Consider the following 23,171-nt stretch of genomic DNA (forward strand, 5'->3'; position numbering starts at 1 on the left):
TTAGAACTGCTTTTGCTGCATACCATAAATTTCAGTATTTTTTATTTCCATTTTACTTTGTCTCAAGGAATTTATTTCTCTTTCAAGTTCTTTGTTGACCTATTGGTTGTTCAGTAGCATATGTCATTTCTACATATTTGTGAATTTTCTAGTTTTCTTCTTGTGACTGATTTCTAGTTTCATACCATTCTGGCCTGAAAAGATGCTTGGTATGACTTCAGTATTCTTAAATTTATTAAGACGTGTTTTGTGGCCTAACATGTGATTCATCCTGGAGAATATTTCATGTGCACCTGAGAAGAATGTTTGTGTCTTTGCTCCTTTGTTAAAAATAAGTTGACTATATTTATATGGGTCTATTTCTGGACTCTCTGCTCTGTTCCATTGATCTTTTAATCTGTTCTTTCACCAATACTACATCTTGATTACCCATTGCTTTATAGTATATCTTGGAGTTAGGTACTGTCGGTCCATCAATATTGTTCTTCTTCAGTATTATATTGGCTGTTTTGGGTTTTTTGCCTCTCCATATAAACTTTAGAATCAGATTATTGACATCTACAATAATTTGCTGGGATTTTGATTGGGATTGCATTAAATATATAGATCAAGTTGGGAAGAAATTACATCATCTTTACAATAAATACCCATTTAGTTGTTCTTTGATTTCACTCATCAGAATTTTATAATTTTCCTTATGTAGATCTTTCACATATTTTGTTAGATTTATACCTATGTATTTAATTTGGGGAGGTACTAACGTAAATGGCATTGTGTTTTTAATTTCAAATCCCACATGTTTATTTCTGGTATATAGTAAAACAGATGATGACTGTCTATTAACCTTGTATCCTGCAATTTTGCTGTAATTTATTCTTGGAGTTTTTTGTTATTTCTTTTGGATTTTCTACATAGATGATCATGTCAACTGCAAACAGTTTTCTTTTTTCCTTCCTGATCACTATGACTTTTATTTCCTTTTCTTATCTTATTGCATTAGCTAGGATATCCAGTACAATGTTGAAAAAGAGTGGTGAGAGTGGGGGATGTCATTGCTTTGTTCTTGATTTTAGCAGAAAAGCTTTGAGCTTTTCACCATTTAGTGTTAATTGTAGGTATTTTGTAGGTGTTATTTATCAAGTTAATGAAGTTCCCATATATTCTTAGTTTGTTGAGAGTTTTTATCATGAATTCATGCAAGATTTTGTCAAGTGCTCTTTCTTATCATGAGATTTTTCTTTTTTAGCCTGCTGATGCGATGGATTGGATTAATTAATTTTTGAATGTTGAACAAGCCTTGCATACTTGAAATAAATCCCAGTTGGTTGTGGTGTATAACTCTTTTTATACATTGTTGGATTTGATTTACTAATATTTTGTTGGGGATTTTTGCATTAATGTTCATGAGAGAGAATGGTTTGTAGTCATATTTTCTTGTAATGTCTTTCTCTGGTTTGGGTATTTGAGTAATGTTGGCCTCATAGAATAAGTTAGGACGTTTTCTCTCTGCTTCTGTCCTCTAGAGGAGACTGTAGAAAATTTGTATAGTTTATTCCTTAAATGTTTGGTAGAATTCACCAATGAACACATCTGGGCCTGGTGCTTTCTGTTTTGGAAAGCAGTTAATTGTTGAGTCAATCTGTGTAAAAGATACAGGCCTTTTCAGATTGTCCATTTCTTCTTGTGTGAGTTTTAGCAGATTGTGTCTTTTAAGGAATTGGTCCATTTCATCTAGGTTATCAAGTTTGTGGACATAGCATTATTCATAATATTCCTTTATTATCCTTTTAACATCCATGCAATTTGGAGTGATGTCCCTCTTTGACATCTGGTACTAGTAATTTGTGTCTTCTCTCTTTCTTGGCCTATCTAAAGGTTTATCAACTTTATTGACCTTTTCAAAGAATCAGGTTTTGGTTTTATTGATTTCTCATTTTTAATTATATTTTATTTCTGTTCTGATTTTTATTAATTTTCTTCTACTTACTTTGGCTTTAATTTGTTCTTCTTTTTCAAGTCCATTGTGATCTGAGAGCAGATAGTGTATGATTATTTGTTAAGGTCTGTCTTAGTGAATGTTCCTTCCATGTGAACTTGAGAAGAATGTGTAATCTGCTATTCTTGAATGAAGTATTCTATAGATGTCGATTGTATTCAGTTGATTGATGGTGTTGAGTTCAGCTGTGTCCTTCCTGATTTCCTGCCTGCTGGATCTGTCCATTTCTGATAGGAGAATGTTAAAGTCACCAACTATAATAGTTGGTTTATCTGTTTTTCCTAGCAGTTCTGTCAGTTTTGGTTCACATGTTTTGACACTCTGTTATTAGGTACATATATATTAAATAATTTTTTTTTGTCTTTTTGGAATATTTATCCCTTTGTCATTATGTAATGCCTCTCTTTATCCCTGATGACTTTCCTTGCTCTGAAGACTGCTCTGTCTGAAATTAATCTAACTCCTCCCCTTTCTTTTCACTAGTGTTACCATGGTATTTTTCTCCATTCCTTTACTTTTTTAAAATTTTACTTTAATTGGAAGATAATATTTAAAATAACTTTATAATATAAAGAAATAGAGGAAATGCAAAGAAATAGAGGAAAACAATAGAATGGGAAAGACTAGAGATCTCTTCAAGAAAATTAGAGATACCAAAGGAACATTTCATGTAAAAATGGGCACAATAAAGGACAGAAACATAGGTATAGACCTAACAGAAGCAGAAGATATTAAGAAGAGGTGGCAAGAATACACAGAAGAACTACACAAAAAAAATGTTCATGACCCATATAACCATGATGGTGTTATCACTCACCTAGAGCCAGACATCCTGGAGTGTGAAGTCAAATGGGCCTTAGGAAGCATCACTATGAACAAAGCTAATGGAGGTGATGGAATTCCAGCTGAGCTATTTGAAATCGTAAAAGATGATGCTGTTAAAGTGCTGCACTCCATATGCCATCACATTTGGAAAACTCAGCAGTGTCCACAAGACTGGAAAAGTTTTCATTCCAATCCCAAAGGAAGGCAATGCCAAAGAATGTTCAACTACCACACAATTGCACACATCTCACATGCTAGGAAAGTAATCTTCAAAATTCTCCAAACTAGGCTTCAACAGTACATGAACCAAGAACTTCCAGATGTTCAAGCTGGATTTAGAAAAGGCAGAGGAACCAGAAATCAAATTGCCAACGTCTGTTGGATAATAGGAAAAGCAAGAGAATTCCAGAAGAATATCTACTTCTGCTTCATTGACTATGCTAAAGCCTTTGTGTGGATCACAGCAAACTGTGGTAAATTCTTCAAGAGATGGGAATACCAGACCACCTGATCTGCCTCCTGAGAAATCTGTATGCAGGTCAAGAAGCAACAATTAGAACTGAACATGAAACAACAGACTGGTTCCAAATTGGGAAGGGCTGTATATTGTCACCCTGCTTATCTAACTTATATGTAGAATACATCATGTGGAATGCTGGACTGGATGAAGCACAAGCTGGAATTAAGATTGCAGGGAGAAATATCAATAGCCTCAGATATGCAGGTGATACCACCCTTATGACAGAAAGCAAAGAGGAACTAAAGAACATCTTGGTGAAAGTGAAAGAGAAGAGTAAAAAAGCTGGCTTAAAACTCAACCTTCAAAAAACTAAGATTATGGCATCCAGTCCCATCACTTCATGGCAAACAGATGGGAAAACATTGGAAACAGTGAGAGACTATTTTCTTGGGCTCAGAAATCACTGCAAATGGTGACTGAAGCCATGAAATTAAAAGATACTCGCTCCTTGGAAGAAAAGCTGTGACCAACCTAGACAGCATATTAAAAAGCAGAGACATTCCTTTCCTGACAGAGGTCTGTATAGTCAAAATTATGGTTTTTCCAGTAGTCATGTATGAATGTGAGAGTTGGACCATAAAGAAAGCTGAGCACCAAAGAATTGATGCTTTTGAACTGTGCTGTTGGAGAAGACTCTGGAGAGTCCCTTTGACAGCAAGGAGATCAAACCAATCAATCCTAAAGGAGATCAGTCCTGGGTGTTCATCGGAAGGACTGATGCTGAAACTGAAGCTCCAATACTTTGGCCACCTGATGTGAAGAGCTGACTCGTTGGAAAAGACCCTGATGCTGGGAAAGATTGAAAGCAGGAGGAGAAGCGGGCAAACAGAGTATGAGATGGTTGGATGACATCACCAACTTGATGAAGATGAGTTTGAGAAAGCTCTGAGAGTTGGTGAAGGACAGGGAGGCCTGGCATGCTGCAGTCCACCGGGTTGCAAAAAGTTGGACACTACTGAGCAACTGAACTGAACTGAACTTAAAATATTGTAGTGGTTTAACTTTACAATATTGTAATAGTTTCTGCCATACATCATTATGAATTAGCCATAGGCATATACATATCCCCTCCCTATCCCATACTTTGAATCTATATATGTGTTTATACTTATAGTGAGTTTCTGGTAAACAACATATGGTTGGGTCTTGTTTTTTTGTTTTATTTATTTATTTATTTATTTATTTCTGGCTGTGCTGGGTCTTTAATCCTGCACACGGGCTTTCTCGAGTTGTGGAGAGCACAGGCTACTCTTTAGTTGGAGTGCAAGGGCTTTGCAGAGCACGGGCCCTAGAATCTGCAAGCTTCAGTAGTTGCAGTGTGGGGGCTCAGTAGTTGTGGCTTGTGGGCCCTAGAGCGCTGATTCAGTAGTTGGAGAGCACAGGCTTGTTTGTCCTGTGGCATGTGGGATCTTCCCTGACCCAGAATCGAACCTGTTTTCCCTCCATTGGTGCAGATTATTTACCACTGAGCCACCAGGGAAGTCCAGGTCTTGTTTTTTGATCCACTCTGATCATCTCTTTTAATTGATGTATTTAGACTATTGACATTTAAAGTGATTATTGATTACTGATAGTTGGTTTAATATATACCATATTTGTTATGCTCACTTCAGGTGGCCAGAAGTCCAAAATCAAGGTGTAGGCAGAGCCACACCCCCTCTGGAGTCTCTCAGGAGAATCCTTTCCTTACCTCCTTACTTCTTCCAGCTTCTGATGACTGCCAGCATTTTTTGGCTTGTGGCCACATCATTCCAGTCTCTGATTCTGCCTTCACATCACCTTTTTCTTTGTCTATAAGCACCTCTCTCTTACAACGGTGCTTGTGATGGCATTGAGAGCCCAATTGTATAATCCAGGATAACTCTTCATCTCAAAACCTTTAATATGGTCATCATATAAGGTAACTTTCATGGGTTCTAGGAATTAGGACATGGGCATATTTTGGGGAGCTGTTATGAGTTGAATTATGCCCCTAAATATACATGTTGAAATCTTAGTCCCAAGTACCTCAGAATTTTACTTTATTTGGAAATAGGATCATAGATGTAATTAGTTGATAATGAGGTCATACTGAAGTAGAGTAGGTCTCCAATCCAGTATAACTGATGTCCTTATAAAAAGAGAAAATGGGACACAGATGTATACCCAGGGCATAAAAGTTGGGAGTTATGCTGCCACAAGCCATGGGACACCAAAGATTACTGGTAAACCACCAGAAGCTGGGAGAGGAACATGGGTTGGATTCTCCTTTACATCCTTTAGAAGGAGCAAGCCTTGCTGACATCTTGATTTCAAACTCTGGCCTCCAGAACTATGAGACAATAAATTGTTATTTAAGCCCCCAGGTTTGTGGTGCTTTGTCAACTCCAGTGAACTAGTATGGGTGCCATTATTGGCCTACCATGTTGTGGTAGTGAGTTGTTACCAAAAAGTGGAAACAGGAGTACCAGAGTCTTATTAACTCCTCCCTGACACCCACTGGTATGCTTAATGGCTTTTATATTTATCCTTTCTCTTCTGTCTTCCCCTAACTAACAAATGGGCATGCTGTAATATGATATGAAGCTTAGTAGGATCCCATTACCACCTGCTGGTTTGTCTCCATTCTGTTTAATGGGAGGTAGGAATGGGTGGGTTCTATGTAATTGGAGCAATTTGTTATCATTTTAAACCACAATCAAAAATTGACTATTGTTTTTCACAAATGTCTCTAGTAAGAGACTGTGTGCACAAAAAAGATCCATTGTTAAAATCAAGGCATTTCTCTTTGTGTATTTTGCTAGATACCTCCAAACTTGAGTAAGCCTGGGAACAGGTTTACAGAAACTAGTCAATGAGTAATTTTCTCAGTTTCTTCAGATCTTCTCTTTAGCTTTTGTGGATTCAATTTAATCAAAAAAGTTTTTTGAATATCTGCAACATGCTTGGCATAATGCTAGATACTGTGACAGAAAGATGTCTAAGACATCAACATATTCACTGTCTCATAGGGGAAGTAGACATAAAAATTTAGTTACTTGTAAGTATTCACAAGTATTGAGAGGTCTATTAGACATCAGGGAAGGTTTCATGGAGGAAATGATACTTTAACTGGTTTTGAAAGATAAGTAGAAATTTGCCAGACAGAAGGTGGAGAAGAGTATTCCCCACAAAAGAAAACAGCATGTAAAAAAAAATGAAGCAGCATATCATGTTCAGAGAAACTGAATATAGTTTTATGTTGCTGGAGCACAAATTGTGATGCAGAGCAGCAGAAGATGAGGCTGGAGAGGTTAGCAGGGGCAGTTTCGCCACTACCTGATGTTGTTGCTATTTTGGATCACTATGAAAGTCAGGTAGCATGTGGATAACTGTTACTGTTAGGCAGCATAGATTCCATTCTTTTCCTCTGCCTGCCTGTGTTCTTTTATTATAGACATCTATTCAGTGGCCAGCATTCTAAAATTTATCTCTAATGTCTAAAAAGCAAACATTCAAAATTTAATAAGTTTGCCATTTGCCTGGTTTTATTTAAAAACTATTTAGACACAAAAATATATCAGCAAAATATGTCAACAAATTGGGGTGAGAAGTTTTTGCTGCATTAAATTAAGGTGGCAAGGCAGAATCAGTATACCTGTGTTGCAGGAAGGGGGACCCTTCCAGGGCCCAAAAGGTTAACACTCGGAAATGAATTATCCAACGAGATACACGAGCTGACAAAGCAAGAGACTTTATTGGGAAGGGGCGCTGGGTGGAGAGCAGTAGGGTAAGGGAACCCAAGAGGACTGCTCTGCCACGTGGCTTGCAGTCTTGGATTTTATGGTGATGGGGTTAGTTTCCTGGTTGTCTTTAGCCAATTTTTCTGACTCAGAGTCCTTCCTGGTGGTGCACGCATTGCTCAGCTCGGATGGTTGCCAGCAAGAAGGATTCTGGGAGGTGGTAGGACACGTGTCGTCTCCTTTTGACCTTTCCCAAACTCTTCTGGTTGGTAGTGGCTTTTTAGTTCTCTGTTCCTTACCAGGACCTTCTGTCATAAAATAACTCACTCAGATGGTTACTATGGTACCTGGCCAGGGTGGGTGGTTTCAGTCAGTGTGCTTCCCCTAACAACTGTGAGGTGGTTTATTCTGGAGGCTGCCAAACCATTTGAGTCTTTGTCTTTGCCCATTTCTTTATCAGCCTGTAACCTCTTCTGTGGTTGCTAAGGCTCTGGGCACTTAAGATTTGATAGCTTATTTAAAACAAAAATGCATTGCTGTGTTTTGGAATTATTTAGAGTGAGTGAGTGTAATCTTGTAAGCTTGCCCCAACAATCTAAGCACACTTTTAGAGACAGATATCTCTCTCCTTCTCCTCTCGCCTCCATCTTTCTCTCTCTCTCTCCCTCAGCTTAATTTTTCTTTTGGCTTAACTGTTACAGTAGTAAGTTCTATATACCCTTACAAGGTAGGGTTTTAGTTATTGTATACTCTGTTCTGTGACTCATATATGCTCTGCTCAGCTTATTGTAAGCATTCAGAATCTCCTGTATTTACAAGACGTGTTTCAGTTGATTCAGTTCAATCGCTCTGTCAGGTCCTACTCTTTGTGACCCCAAGGACTGCAGCATGCCAGGCTTCCCTGTCCTTCACCAATTCTCGGAGCTTGCTTAAACTCATGTGCATCGAGTCGCTGATGCTATCCAACCATCTCATCCTCTGTCTTCCCTGTCTCCTCCTGCCTTCAGTCTTTCCCAGCATCAGGGTCTTTTCCAATGTGTCCGTTCTTCGCATCAGGTGGCCAAAGTATTGAAGCTTCAGCTTCAGCATCAGTCCTTCCAATGAATATTCAGGACTGATTTTCTTTAGGATGGACTGATTGGATCTCCTTGCAGTCCAAGGGACTCTCAACAGTCTTCTCCAACACCACAGTTCAAAAGCATCATTTCTTTGGTGCTCAGCTTTCTTTATGGTCCAACTCTCACATCCACACATGACTACTGGAAAAACCATAGCTTTGACTTGCCAGACCTTTGTTGGCAAAGTATCTCTCTGCATTTTAATATGCTGTCTAGGTTAGGCATAGCTTTTCTTCCAAGGAGCAAGCATCTTTTAATTTCATGGCTGTAGTCACCATGTGCAGTGATTTTGGAGCCCAAGAAAATAAACTCTCTCACTGTTTCCATTGTTTTCCCATCTATTTGCCATCAATTGATGGGACTGGATGCCATGATCTTAGTTTTTTGAATGTTGAGTTTTAAGCCAGCTTTTTCACTCTTCTCTTTCACTTTCATCAAGAGGCTCTTTAGTTCCTCTTCACTTTCTTCCATAAGGGTGGTGTCATCTGCATATCTGAGATGTGTTTAGGTGTGTTAGAGTATTCTTTTTTCCATAATGAAATTTTTTGCACCCCAAGAGAAAAACACAGTGTGGTAGATTTTCTTAACTTTAATGGTTAAGGTCCACACTGTTCACACTGCATGTTTGTCCTTCCACCCATATGTGTGAGTCCCAGGAATGACAACACTTTTTTTTTACTGTGTAGGAAATTAAAAAATAAAAGTATTTGATCTTTTTTAAGGGCTCATAATATTCTAGTAAGAATTTGGGAAGAGAAATGAGATTGAAAAATATAAGTTTGTAATGTCAGTAAGAACTTAGTAGGACTTTGTGGTAATCATTTGACCCAAAAAGAAGCTTTCCTTGCTTGGTTAAGAACTAAAGCTATTCCTTAGGGAACTTTAATGGTACCCCAACTAAGTGGCTACATCTGGAAAGTAAAATACTAAAAGGTCTACCATTAGGCAAGAGCTATGGAGAAAGCAATTAACCATGTAACTGACACAGGACCAAGCCCTGCTGAATTGTCCCTGGGATTTCTCTACTCTTAGGTACTGGTCCTTTAAAGTTTGTTGAGCATTTAATCTATCCAAGTAAGTAGCTGCCATCTAAAGAAAGATAATGGACCTACTGTTGTTAAATCTTTAGCATAGTTCCCAAGAATACCCTGGTGTTTAATGAAGAGCTAGCCATTAAGTATTGAGAAAGAGGAGCAGCCAGGAATAAGAAAAGATGTGGTTCAGACTCAACCTCCATACCTTAGTAATCTTCAACTGCTTGTTTCAAGAGCAGCATCATAGGTAGCCTCACTCGTACAGTTTTGTCCCTTCCCAAAGCCCAGACAATGTGTAGCCATTGTTTTTAAGGAGCCCGGGAGGCTATAGCTGATGGTAAGATAGATAATTTATTTGGTATACTGTGTGAAAGTGAAAATGGAATTCTGCATTAGGGTACAATTGATAAATATTCTTGAAGACATAGAGCGAGATATTTTATTGCATATTCCACATCCACATTCCTTAAATAGAAAATGAGGGAAAGTCTATATCCTGAAAACCATTATGTATGGGTTAGGAATGGTTTCAGTTGCTGGTACCTAACAGTAACTTAAAACTTTATAAATACATGTAACATAAGAAGTCTAAGAATTAAGGTGGAGCAGTTAAGCAAGGTTGTTGAAGACAGCTCTTTCTGCCTCTCTACTCTGCCCTTTTTTAGCTATTTTACCTTTCAGTCTCAAGTTTTCTTGCCTCACTGTCAGATAAGGAAGAAAAAAGGAATAGCACCAGGAATTTTCTTCTAGCTTTCCCTTTTGTAAGGAAGTAAATGCTTTCCCAGAAATGCATTCTTCTACCCCAACTCCCGGTAGTTTTCTGTGTCTCATTGGCCTGAACTGTATGACAGATTTAATCTTAGCTGCATGGGTAACTGGAAAAGTAAGTATCTGGCTTTTCAGCCTTTGTGATGGGAGGCAAGGAAGAAGCATTGGAAATGAGGGTTGGGTTTAAAAACTAAAACCTATTGGGGTTTAGAAGCTAATAAACCTACTGAGGAGTAAACTTATTCCCCAAACCTATTGCCTGTCCCCAGACCCCATGCCAGCGCCCTACCTTCCCCCAAACAACCTAGTATGCAAGGCATTAATTGACAACAGTCTTCTCAGGACCAGAGAAGCCTAATAAGCTATATAGATTTCCACTTTTAAAGCCATTGGACATAGAATTTAGTTTATGGCCTTACTTAAAAAAAAAAAAAAAAGAGCCACAAAAATATTATTAAAAAGAGAGGGAGGGATTCTGGAAAGGTGGCAAAGTAGAAAGGACCAGGAATCTGTTTCTCCACTTATGCAGCAGTTGCACAGGCAGAATCTGTCTGATGTAACTATTTTAGAACTTTGGAGTCTGTTAAGGGCGTACAACTTCCAGGGGAAGAATTGAAGGGTAAATTGTGGCTATTTCTGTCAATTTTGGCTGTGCACAGTAGCAACTACCTATCCTCCCACCCTTAGCCAGTGCCAGGCAGCTATGCATGCAGTTTGCACACAGAATGTGAGGGAGCTAAGATGGGCAAAAAGAACCCTTTCTTCTAAGTATCAGGGCTGTATCTCAGGGTGCTGATTGTTGCTCTGATCACAGAGGGATAAACAGGTAACCATTTTGTCGAACCTCCTCATATTGTTAAAGTCTAGGACATTCAAAAACAACCATATATATGTGGAAAGTTAGGAAGTGATTGTGCATGCCTGGGGAGAGGATCAGGAAAGACCTGAGAAAACATTAAATTTATACCTCAGGCTGATCTGTGACACAGAGACACTCTACAACAATCATAAAAACAAACAAACAAACAAACAAAAAAAGCAAAAATCAGCAAGTTCTGGGAAAGGGGAAAAAAATCTGATTTCCAGAGTTACTGTTTCATTAGATTCAAGCAACCGATGTTCAACAAAAAATCACAAGGCATACAAAGAAACAGCAAGGTATGGCCCATTCAAAGAGGAAAAAAAATAACATAAACTGTCCCTGAGAAAGACCTGATGGCAGATCTGCTAGACAGAGACTTTAAAACACCTGTCTTAAATCTCAAAGAACTAAAGGAAGATGTGGAGAAAGCCAAGAAAACAATGTATGAACAAAGTGGAAATATCAATAAAGAGATAGAAAACCTAAAAAGAAATTCTGGGGCTGAAAAGTTCAGTTACTGAAATGAAAAATTCACTAGAGGGTTTCAAAGGCATATTTGAGCAAGTAGAAGAAAGAATCAGTGAATTTGAAAATAGGAGTTTGGGAAATTTCCTAGTTGACCACTGGTTAGGACTCAGTGCTTTCACTGCCAGGGCCTGGATTTGATCCTTGGTTGGGAAACTAAGATCCCACAAGCTGCACAGCATGGCCAAAAAAGGAAAATAGGAATTTGGAAGTTATCAAGTGTGAAGGACAGAAAGTGAATACTGACAAAAAGCAAGCAAAGCCTAAGGGACCCCTGGGATACCATCAGGCAGACCAGTATATGCATTGTGGTAGTCCAGAAATAGAGGGAAGGAGGGAGGCAGGAAATAGAGAAAGAGGACAGAACAGAGAGAAGCATGGAGGAAATAATGTTTGACACTTCCCAACCAAAAATCTCAAACTCCAAGGAAGGTGAATTTAGAGACCCACATCAAAACATATTATAAGCAGATTTTCAAAGTCAAAGAATCATAAGAGCAGCAAAAGAGAAGTGAACCATCACATACAAGGAATCATCAATAAGATTATAAGCAGACTTCTGCAATCAGAAATTTTGGAGGCCAGAAGACAGTTGACCAAATGTATGCAAAGTGCTAAAAGAAAGAAACTGTCAACCAAGAATCCTATATCCAGCAAAATTGCCCTTCAAAAATGAGAGAGAAATTTAAGACATTCCCAGAGAGGTAAAAGCTGAGGGAGTTTGCGACTGCTAGACCCGACCTGCAAGAAATGCCTGGGAGTCCTGAAAAGTGAAATAAAAGTATACAAGACAGTAACTCAATGCCATAGGGAGAAATATTATTAAGAATCTGTAGGAAAGGAGATACATGGGCAATTATAAAGCTAATATTATTACTGTAAGAATGAATGACTTGTAATTGCACTTTTTGTTTTCTGCATGATTTAAGACAGTAATGCATTTAAAGAAAAACATTTCTATTGTGAAAGATAGTATTACTGTAACTTTGGTTTGTCACTTCAAATCTTGTTTTCCATGTAATTTAAGAGGTTGATGTATTTATAAGAATTATTTATGTTTTGGGGGTTTGCAGTGTATACAATTTTAATTGTGTGACATAAACAATGGAAAGAGATCATCAGAGAACTGTAAAGGAGCAGAGTTTTTGCTTATTATTGATGTTAAACTGGTATGAATTCAGATTTGAGTATTAAACTTCAGCATGTTGAATGTAATCCTCATGGTAACCACAAAGAAAGTAGTTGTAGAATATACAAAAAACGAAATGAGAAAGAAATTTAGACTTTTCACTACAAAAAAATCAACAAAAGAAGACAGTAATGCACGAAATGAGGGGCAAAAAACTATAAGGCATATGGAAGACACATAGACAGAAGTAAGTTCCTCCTTATCAGCAATTACTTCAAATATAAATGGGTTAAACTCTTCACTCAAAAGACAGAGATTGGCAGGATAGCTAAAAACACATGATCCAAAAAAGAATGAAATATTGCCATTTGCAGCATCATGGATGGAGCTAGAGAATATCATGCCAAATGAAATAAGTAAGACAGAGAGACAACATGATATCATTTATATGTGAAATCTAAAAAATAATACAAATGAATCTTTTACAAAACAGTAACAGGCTCACAGACATAGAAAACAAACTTATGGTTACCAAAGGGGAAAGGAAGTAGGGGTATAAATTAGGAGTATGGGCTCAACAGATAAACACTACTATATATAAAACAGATAAGCCGCAAAGATTTACTGTATATTGCAGGAAACTATTTAATATCTTGTAATAACCTATCATTGAAAATAATCTGAAAAGAATATAACTGAATCACTTCGCTATACACCTGAAACGAACAAAATATTGTAAATAACTGTACTTTAATAAAAACAAAAGAAGCCCACATGATCCAACTATATGCTGTCTATAAGAAACTCACTTGAGACCCAAAGACACAAACAGATTGAAAGTGAACAGATGAAAAAAAGATGCTCCATACAAGTAGTAACTGAAAGAGCACAGTGATGGCTATACTGATATAAGAATAAATAGATTTTAGATCAAAGTGAAAGTAAAAAAAAAGTTACAAAAGATAAAGAAGGATCTTATATAATAAAAGTTTCAGTGCAGTAAAACTATGTAATGACTGTGTAGAAAACTCTTAGAAGAAAAATAGGACAAATGCCTCATGATACTGGATTTGGCAGTGATTTCTTGGATATGACACCAAAGGAATAAGTAAGAAAAAAATAGATTGGATTTTATTTAAGTTAAATTTTTTTATACATTTAAAGACAATATCCACAGTAAAAAGGCAGCCTTACACAATGGGAGAGAATGTTTGCAAATTGTATATCAGATAATGGGTTAATACCCAGAATGTATAGAGAGCTTCTAAAACTCAACAACAGGTCTTTCCTGGTGGTGTCCAGTGGTTAAGAATCTGCCTGCCAGAGCAAGGGATGCCAGAGCAAGGGATACCAGTTCAATCCCTGTTCTGGAAAGATCCTACATGCTGTGCAGCAACTAAGCCTGTGCACTGCGACTACTAACCCTGTGCTCTAGAGACTGTGAGCTGCAACTACTGAAGCCTAGGCACTCTAGGGCCTGTGTTCCACAACGAGAGAAGCCACCGCAGTGAGAAGCCCACACACCACAACTAGAAAGTAACCCATGCTCAGTGCAACTAGAGAAAGCCCTCACACAACAATAAAGACACAGTGCAGCCAAAAAATAAAATAAAATTTAAAAATATAAAAAATAAAACTCAGCAACAACAAAGCAACTGATTAAAAAAATGGGCAATACTCTTGCCACTGTTAATTCAACATAATTTTGGAAGTCCTAGCCATGGCAGTCAGAGAAGAAAAAGAAGTAAAAGGAATTCAGATTGAAAAAGAAGTAAAACTCTCACTGGTTACAGACAACATGATACTATATGTAGAAAACCCTATAGGTATGATCAGAAAATTACTATAGCTAATCAGTGAATTTAGAAAAGTCACAGGATACAAAGTCAATACACAGAAATCCCTTGCATTTCTATATACTAACAATGAAAAATCAGAGAGAGAAATTAAGGAATCAGTCCCATTCACCATTACAATAAAAAGAATAGCTAGGAATAAACCTACCTAAGGAGACAAAAGAGCAGAAAACTATAAGACACTGATGAAAGAAATCAAAGATGACATAAACAGATGGAGAGATATACCATGTTCTTGGATTAGAAGAATCAATATTGTGAAAATTACTATATACTACCCAAAGCAATCTATAGATTTGATGCAATCCCTGTCAAGTTCTTGCCTGGAGAATTCCATGGACAGACCATGGAGTCACAAATAGTCAGACATGACTTGAGTGGCTAACACTTTCACTTTTCACTTTCTATCGAATTGCCAGTGGTACTTTTCACAGAACTAAAACAAAAAATTTCACAATTCATATGGAAACACAAAGATCCTGAATAGCCAAAGAAATTTTGAGAAAGAGGAATGAAGCTGGAGGAATCAACTTTCCTGACTTCAGACTATACTACAAAGCTACAGTCATCAAGACAGTATGGTACTGGCACAAAAACAGAAATATAGACCAATGGAATAAGATAGAAAGCCCTAAGATAAACCCATGCACCTATAGGCACCTTATCTTTGAGAAGGAGGCAAGAAAATGCAATGGAGAAAAGATAGTCTCTTCAGTAAGTGGTGCTGGAAAAACTGCATACCTATATGTAAAAGAATGAAATTAGAACACTTCCTAACACTATACACAAAGATAAAGTCAAAATAGATTAAAGAGTTAAATATAAAACCAGAACCTATGAAACTGTTAGAGGAAAACATAGGCAGAACACTTTTTAAATATAAATCACAGCAAGATCCTCTATGACCCACCTCCTAGAGTAATGGAAATTAAAAACAAAAATGGGATCTAATTAAACTTAAAAGCTTTTGCACAGCAAAGGAAACCATAAACAAGATGAAAAGACAACCCTCACTATGGAGAAAATAATTGCAAATGAAGCAACTGACAAAGGATGAATCTCCAAAATACACAAGCAGCTCAGGCAGCTCAATGGCAGAAAAACAAACAACCCAATCAAAAGATGGGCAGAAGACTTAAACAGACATTTCTGTAAAGAAGATATACAGGTGGCTAATAAACACATGGAAAATGCTCAATATTGATTAGAGAATTGCAAATCAAAACTACAAAGAGGTGTCATCTCATACTGGTCTGAATGGGCATCATAAAAAAAAAAAACTACCAATGGTAAATGCTGGAGAGGATGTGGAGAAAAGGGAACCCTCTTACACTGTTGTTATTTACCTGCTGAGTTGTGGCTGACCTTTTGCAACCTCATGGACTGTTGCCCACCAGGCTTCCCTGTCCATGGGATTTCCCAGGCAAGAATACTGGAGTGGGTTGCCATTTTCTTCTCCAGGGATCTTCCCAACCCAGAAATTGAACCTGCATCACTGTGATTGGCAGGCATTGGCAGGCAGATTCTTTAGTGCTGAGCCACCAGGGAAGCCCTGGTAGTACACTGTTTGTGGAAATGTAAATTGATATAGCCACTATGGAGAACAGTATGGAGATTTCTCTAAAAACTAGGAATAAAGCTACCATATGACCCAGCAATCCCATTACTGGGCATATACTCTGAGAAGACCACAATTCTAAAAGATACATGTACCCCTGTGTTCACTGCAGCCCTATTTATAATAGCCAGGACATGGAGGCAGCCTAGATGTCCATCAACAGACAAATGGATAAAGAAATTGTGGTACATAGATATACAATGGAATATTACTCAGCCATAAAAAAGAACACATCTGAGTCACTTAGTGAGGTTGATGAACCTAGAGCCCATTATAGAGTTAAGTAAGTCAGAAAGAGAAAAACAAATATCATATATTAACACATATATATGGAATCTAGAAAAATGGTATTGATGAACCTATTTGTAGGGCAGCAATAGAGATGCAAACATAGAGAACAGACTGTGGACATGGGAGGAAGGAGAGGGTGGGATGAATTGAGAGAGTAGCATTGAAACATATACATTTCCATATGTAAAACAGATAGCCAGTAGAAATTTGCTGTATGACGCAGGGAGCTCAACCTGGTGCTCTGTGACAACCTGGAGGTGTGGAATGGAGTGGGAGGTACGAGGGAGGTTAAAGAGGGAGGGGACATATGTATACCTATGGCTGATTCATGTTGACGTATGGCAGAAGCCAACACAACATTGTAAAGCGGTTATACCCCAATTAAAAATAAATTTTTTTTAAATGGCCAAAAAGCCTTGAATAGACATTTCTCCAAAAAAGATATACAAATAGCCAACAAGCACATGAAAAAATGTTCAATATCACTAATCACTAGGGAAATGCAAATTAACACTACAGTGATAACTACTTCCAAAGTTATCAGAGTTCCAAAGTTTCAGAGTTCCAAAGAATAGCAAGGAGAGATAAGAAAGCCTTCCTCAGCGATCAGTGCAAAGAAATAGAGGAAAACAATAGAATGGGAAAGACTAGAGATCTCTTCAAGAAAATTAGAGATACCAAGAGAACATTTCATGCAAAGATGGGCTCAATAAAGGACAGAAATGGTATAGACCTAACAGAAGCAGAAGATATTAAGAAGAGGTGGCAAGAATACACAGAAGAACTGTACAAAAAAGATCTTCATGCCCCGGAAATCACAATGGTGTGATCACTCACCTAGAGCCAGGCATCCTGGAGTGTGAAGTTAAGTAAGCCTTAGGAAGCATCACTACAAACAAAGGTAGTGGAGGTGATGGAATTCCAGTTGATCTATTTCAAATCCTGAAAGATGATGCTGTGAAAGTGCTGCACTCAATATGTCAGCAAATTTGGAAAACTCAGCAGTGGCCACAGGACTGGAAAAGGTCAGTTTTCACTCCCATCCCAAAGAAAGGCAATGCCAAAGAATACTCAAACTACTGCACAATTGCACTCATCTCACACGCTAGTAAAGTAATGCTCAAAATTCTCCAAGCCAGGCTTCAGCAATACGTGAACCATGAAATTCCAGATGTTCAAGCTGGTTTTAGAAAAGGCAGAGGAACCAGAGATCAAATTGCCAACATCCGCTGGATCATCGAAAAAGCAAGAGAGTTCCAGAAAAACATCTATTTCTGCTTTATTGACTATGCCAAAGCCTTTGACTGTGTGCATCACAATAAACTGTGGAAAATTCTTTAAGAGATGGGAATACCAGACCACCTGACCTGCCTCTTGAGAAACCTGTATGCAGGTCAGGAACCAACAGTTAGAACTGGACATGAACAACAGACTGGTTCCAAATAGGAAAAGGAATATGTGAAGGCTGTATATTGTCACCCTGCTTATTTAACTTATATGCAGAGTAAATCATGAGAAATGCTGGGCTGGATGAAGCACAAACTGGAATCAAGATTGCCAAGAGAAATAACAATAATCTCAAATATGCAGATGACACCACCCTTATGGCAGAAAGTGAAGAAGAACTAAAGAGCCTCTTGATGAAAGTGAAAGAGGAGAGTGAAAAAGTTGGCTGAAAGCTCAACATTCAGAAAACTAAGATCATGGCATCCGGTCCCATCAGTTCATGGCAAATAGATGTGGAAACAGTGGATGACTTTATTTTTCTGGGCTCCAAAATCACTGCAGATGGTGATTGCAGCCATGAAGTTAAAAGACGCTTACTCCTTGGAAGGAAAGTTATGACCAACCTAGACAGCATATTAAAAAGCAGAGACATTACTTTGCCAACAAAGGTCCGTCTAGTTAAGGCTATGGTTTTTCCAGTAGTCATGTATAGATGTGACAGTTGGTCTATAAAGAAATCTGAGCGCCAAAGAATTGATGCTTTTGAACTGTGGTGTTGGAGAAGACTCTTGAGAGTCCCTTGGACTGCAAGGAGATCTAACCAGTCCATCCTAAAGGAGATCAGTCCTGGGTGTTCATTGGAAGGATTGATGTTGAAGCTGAAACTCCAATACTTTGGCCACCTGATGCAAAGAGCTGACTCATTTGAACAGACCCTGATGCTGGGAAAGATTGAAGGCAGGAGGAGAAGGGGACGACAGAGGATGAAATGGTTGGGTGGCATTACCGACTCAATGGACATGAGTTTGGGTAGACTCCAGGAGTTGGTGATGGACAGGGAGGCCTGGTGTGCTGCAGTTCATGGGGTCACAAAGAGTCGGACACGACTGAGTGACTCAACTGAACTGAACTGATAACTACTTCACACCTATTAGAATGGATACTTCAAGAACAACAACAACAAAAAACCACCCAGGTAATAGCAAGTGTTGTCAAGGATATGGAGAAATTAGAATCCTTGTGCATTGTTGGTGGGAATGTAAGATAGTACAGCCAATGAGGAAAACAGTATGATAGTTCCCTCAAAAAATTAAAAATAGAATTACTATTTGTTGATATATGATCCAGCAGTTCCACTTTTGGATATATACCCAAAAGAATTGAAAGCAGAGGTATTTATACAACTGTATTCAAAGCATTATTCACAGTAGTTAAAATACAAAACAACCCAGCTGTCCATTTACTGATAAATGGATAAACAAAATGTGGTATATACATACAGTGGATTTTCATGCAGCCTTAAAAAGAAATTCTGCAGTATGCTGCTACAACATGGATGTGCTGAGTGAAATAAGTCACAAAAAGACAAATACCATGTGATTTCACTCATATGAGGTTCTTAGAGTAGTCAGAATCATAAAGACAGAAAATATAATGGTGGTTGCCAGAGAGTGGGTAGGGGAAAATGAAGAGTTACTTTTTAATGGATATAGAGTTACATTTCTACAAGAGAAAGAGTTATGGGGGTGCACAATAATATGAATGTATTTAATACCACCGAACTATACAGGTAAAACAGCTTATATGGTAAGTTTTATGTCATGTGTATTTTATCACAATTAAAAAAAAAGAGCAAGAGAAGGAGGAGAAAAGATTTACACTTCCTGCTTTACTGTGATACTAGGGAATCCCATAGAAGTTGAAATGACCAGAATTTTCTAAGTACATTGAAACCTGAAGTAAGATTATATTTCTCAGTCCCATAATAAGTAACATTCATAAATAAAGTAAAAATAAAATACCTAATTTTATTCAGTTATAAAACTCACAAAAAGTTATATTTGCCATTCCCTTTTCTACACTGCCCAGTCCCTGGTTGGGGCTGGCCTGTATGACCTTTGGAGCTCTTTTCCTTTCTGCTGTGATTTATTAGGCACCTGTAACTTACTTGGCAAAAAATACTACCCATGGGGCTCATGATTTTTCACATTTGTCATAAACAGGAGGAGGGAACAAGAACAAAAATAAAAATGAGTGATCACGTGTGGCTAAGAGTTTAAAACTTTGCATCATTAGCCTGTATGTTATGGAATAATGCATTAGTGTTAATCCCAGATCCTAACAGTGAAGATCCAGCAATTCAGTGTTGACTATCAGTTCAGTTCAGTTCAGTCGCTCAGTCGTGTCCAACTCTTTGCAACCCCATGAACTGCAGCATGCCAGGCCTCTCTGTCCATCACCAACTCCCGGAGTCTACCCAAACCCATGTTCATCGAGTCGGTGATGCCATCCAACCATCTCATCCTCTGTCGTCCCCTTCTCCTCCCGCCCCCAATCCTACCCAGCATTAGGGTCTTTTCCAATGAGTCAACCCTTCGCATGAGGTGGCCAAAGTATTGGAGTTTCAGCTTTCACATCTGTGTTGACTATAGGTTTGAATATTCTTTTTCCAAATGCCAACTGGTTTGTCAATTTGATTGTAATATACTTTTTCCTCTTGTCAATACTCCAGGGCAAACTTTCTAAAGGGAGGAATCCAGTTCTTGACATGGCTTGACTTCTATGTGTTGCTGATATTCTGCCCAATAAAATTCAAGTAATTGGGATCCTAAAAGAAAATGCTTAAAAGGATGTGGTTAAAACTACCACTGGTGGTTTGGGGAGTGAAGAAGGAAAAGGTTGCTGTTGATGAACTGATGTTTTTTTGCACAGAGGTAGTAAAGTTCAGTGAGGCCACCCCAGGTGGCTCAGTTGGTAAAAAATCTGCTTGCAATGCAAGAGACTCAGGTTCAATCCCTGGGTAGGGAAATCCCCTGGAGAAGGAAATGGCAACACATTCCAGTATTTTTGCTTGGAAAATCCCATGAACAGAGGAGCCTGGTGGGCTACAGTCCATGGCGTCACAAAGAGTTTGATGTGATTTTGCAGCTAAACCAACCAAAATTCAGTGATGGAATCAGATACCCAAAGACAGTAAATTGATCCACAAGCCACGGCTTGAATGTTCTTTCATACGACAACAATATAACTGCAGTTACTGAAAGTGTCCAAAGTGCCTTTCTGTAATAAACGGAACCTGGTGTCTAACAAAATAGTAGGAGGATACATTGATTCTCACTTATTTGCATAGTGAAATATACTTTGGAAATGGAGATGGAAAGGGAGCAGATCATTCTGAAAGTGTACCTGTTAAAGGTCTTAGAATCTAAAGGTGATAAAAGCTTTTCAACAGTTATTCTTATACCACTATATAAAACCTGACCTTGGAGAAGGCAATGGCAATCCACTCCAGTAGCCTTGCCTGGAAAATCCCATGGATGGAGGAGCCTGGTGGGCTGCAGTCCATGGGATTGCAAAGAGTCGGACATGACTGAGCGACTTCACTTTCACTTTTCACTTTCTTGCATTGGAGAAGGAAATGGCAACCCACTCCAGTGTTCTTGCCTGGAGAATCCCAGGGACGGCGGAGCCTGGTAGGCTGCCATCTATGGGGTCGCACAGAGTTGGGCACGACTGAAGCGACTTAGCAACAGCAGCAGCAGCAGCAGCCTATTTGCGGGTCTTCTGGTTGACCTTGGGGGTTTCTGCTCTGTACTTTACTATTGGTTAGTGAATAATCCCATGCCATACTATCTGGGTTGGCTTATGTTGGAATGGCAACTTCCAACCTTTCACAATACAAAATGCACTAACAGAAAGACAGTTATTTACTTATAGGGTATCTAAAAGCCTGGTCATTTGTTTTGCCTTAAAAAAAGAATTTTCAAAATATTTGTTAATGTAATAAAGGGTGTTTAAAATAAATTTTCTTAATAAGAAATAGAAGGAGGAAGTTTTTTTTTTTTTAATGGATTTGTTTGTTTTGGTTCGGGGCTAGTTACTTTGCAGTGTTGTGGTGGTTCCTGCCATGCATTGACACGAATCAGCCATGGGAAGTTATATTACTGTTTGTGGTTTTTCTGGTGGTTCTAAAAGCAACTATCAAAAATATGCTTATATTATTTTTTATAGACACTATCTTTTAAATTTCTTATTGATAACTGAGGATTATCAATAAAAATCCTGAGGAAAATTAAAAAAAAAAACTTGACCTAATCACTGGAAAAGGAATTTATTGAGTACCTGTTGTGTACTCTCTGCCGAGTTAAGCCCAAGATGGGGTTGGTTGGGAGGGTAAACAGTAAGTATGGGGAATTCCTTGGGGGTCCAATGGTCAGAATTCAGCGCCATCACTGCTGGGGCCTTGTTCAGTACCTGGTTGGGGAACTAAGATTCTGAAAGCCATATGGCATAGCCAAAAAAAAATAAGTGTAGGATACATTTTTAACAATCTGGTAGTTTATAGTCCACTTTGAAGGATAAAACTGTGAGACCATGTAGACTATAATTCTAAATTACATGGTGCAGATTGTTCAAAGTACCTTACAAGTTCAGGGAAGTTAGACTACTGAAGGTTAGAATCATTAGAGAAGCTTTCAAAAAGCAATTGGATTTCAGCTGAGCCCTGGAAGGTTATATAAACTGAGGCGAGAGAGGAAGGCATGTCTGAGAGTAGAGGGATAGTGTGCAGGCACAAAATTGAAAACAAGTGGGTTTTGCAGATCAGGAAAGACTGACCAGGATAGAAAGCACTAATGGAAGAATAGGAGAAAATAGTTATAAAAATATAAGAGGTCCAGAAAACTAATACATTTTACATTCCTTTAAAATCTCCTTTGGGACCAATTTCAGCCCCCTCACCCTCAGAGTCCAGAAATTCTTCCCAATGATTTAAATCCCTCTTGCTGTTATTTTGACCTTTTCATGTTGTCTTAATTTTTGAAATTCTATTTGTTTCTTATTCTAAGCTCCTCCCATTAGGGTATTCTTGGTCCTCACTGGGCCCAGCCTTTAGTTCTATAGGAAAGATCTAATGTTTATAATAATATCAACTCCCCTTTTGAATATTGATAATGAAAATACTCCCACCATTGTACACATGAATATGAGTTTTCTAAGTTGGGGGTGCTTTGTCGCCCTTAATGAGATATGCTAGTTGCCATCTATTCAACAAATGTTTATTAAGCATCTGCTGTGTGCAGGTACTGTTCCAAGTGCTTGTGGTACTTCCACAAACAAAGCAAATGAGGATTCTTGCACTTGAGGGGCTTGTATTCTATCAGATGGCTTCTCTGCTAGGCCAACTATCAAGTAATGTCTCTCCTCTAACAATTCTTTCTTTTTCCAATGGACTAATTTAGTCAACTGCCAAAATCTTCTCTTTAAGACACTCAAACAGCCTTTCCCAAGCAGTACATGTTTCAATCCACAGACAAAAGGATTTCTTTAGGTACAGTTCAGTGGATTTTTTTCCCCCTCCCTTCAGTTTATATCCTTCATTCCCCTGACAACATTTTTCTCTTAGAATATTTTGGGAAGAAGTTTCCTGTTCTTATTTTTCCTCTATAAATTACCTTGCTCACACATGCAGCCTATGAGCTGC

General features: G+C 38.2%; 1 protein-coding gene and 1 long non-coding RNA gene across 10 annotated transcripts in view; both read left to right on the forward strand.

Moving 5' to 3' along the window:
- Window positions 1–23,171, forward strand: part of LOC145547174 (cyclic AMP-dependent transcription factor ATF-7) — a 94,005-nt gene that overhangs the window by 34,080 nt on the left and 36,754 nt on the right. The gene's annotated exons all lie outside the window — the stretch shown is intronic.
- On the forward strand, window positions 503–8,863 carry LOC145547192 (uncharacterized). The gene is made up of 2 exons (XR_014083633.1): window positions 503–2,168; window positions 8,635–8,863. It is a non-coding gene; the product is annotated as an uncharacterized LOC145547192 (long non-coding RNA).

The sequence above is a fragment of the Giraffa tippelskirchi genome, chromosome 4 (genome assembly GCF_054371585.1).
Source record: "Giraffa tippelskirchi isolate mGirTip1 chromosome 4, T2T-mGirTip1v1.2.pri, whole genome shotgun sequence".
In the NCBI taxonomy this organism is placed as follows: domain Eukaryota; kingdom Metazoa; phylum Chordata; class Mammalia; order Artiodactyla; family Giraffidae; genus Giraffa; species Giraffa tippelskirchi.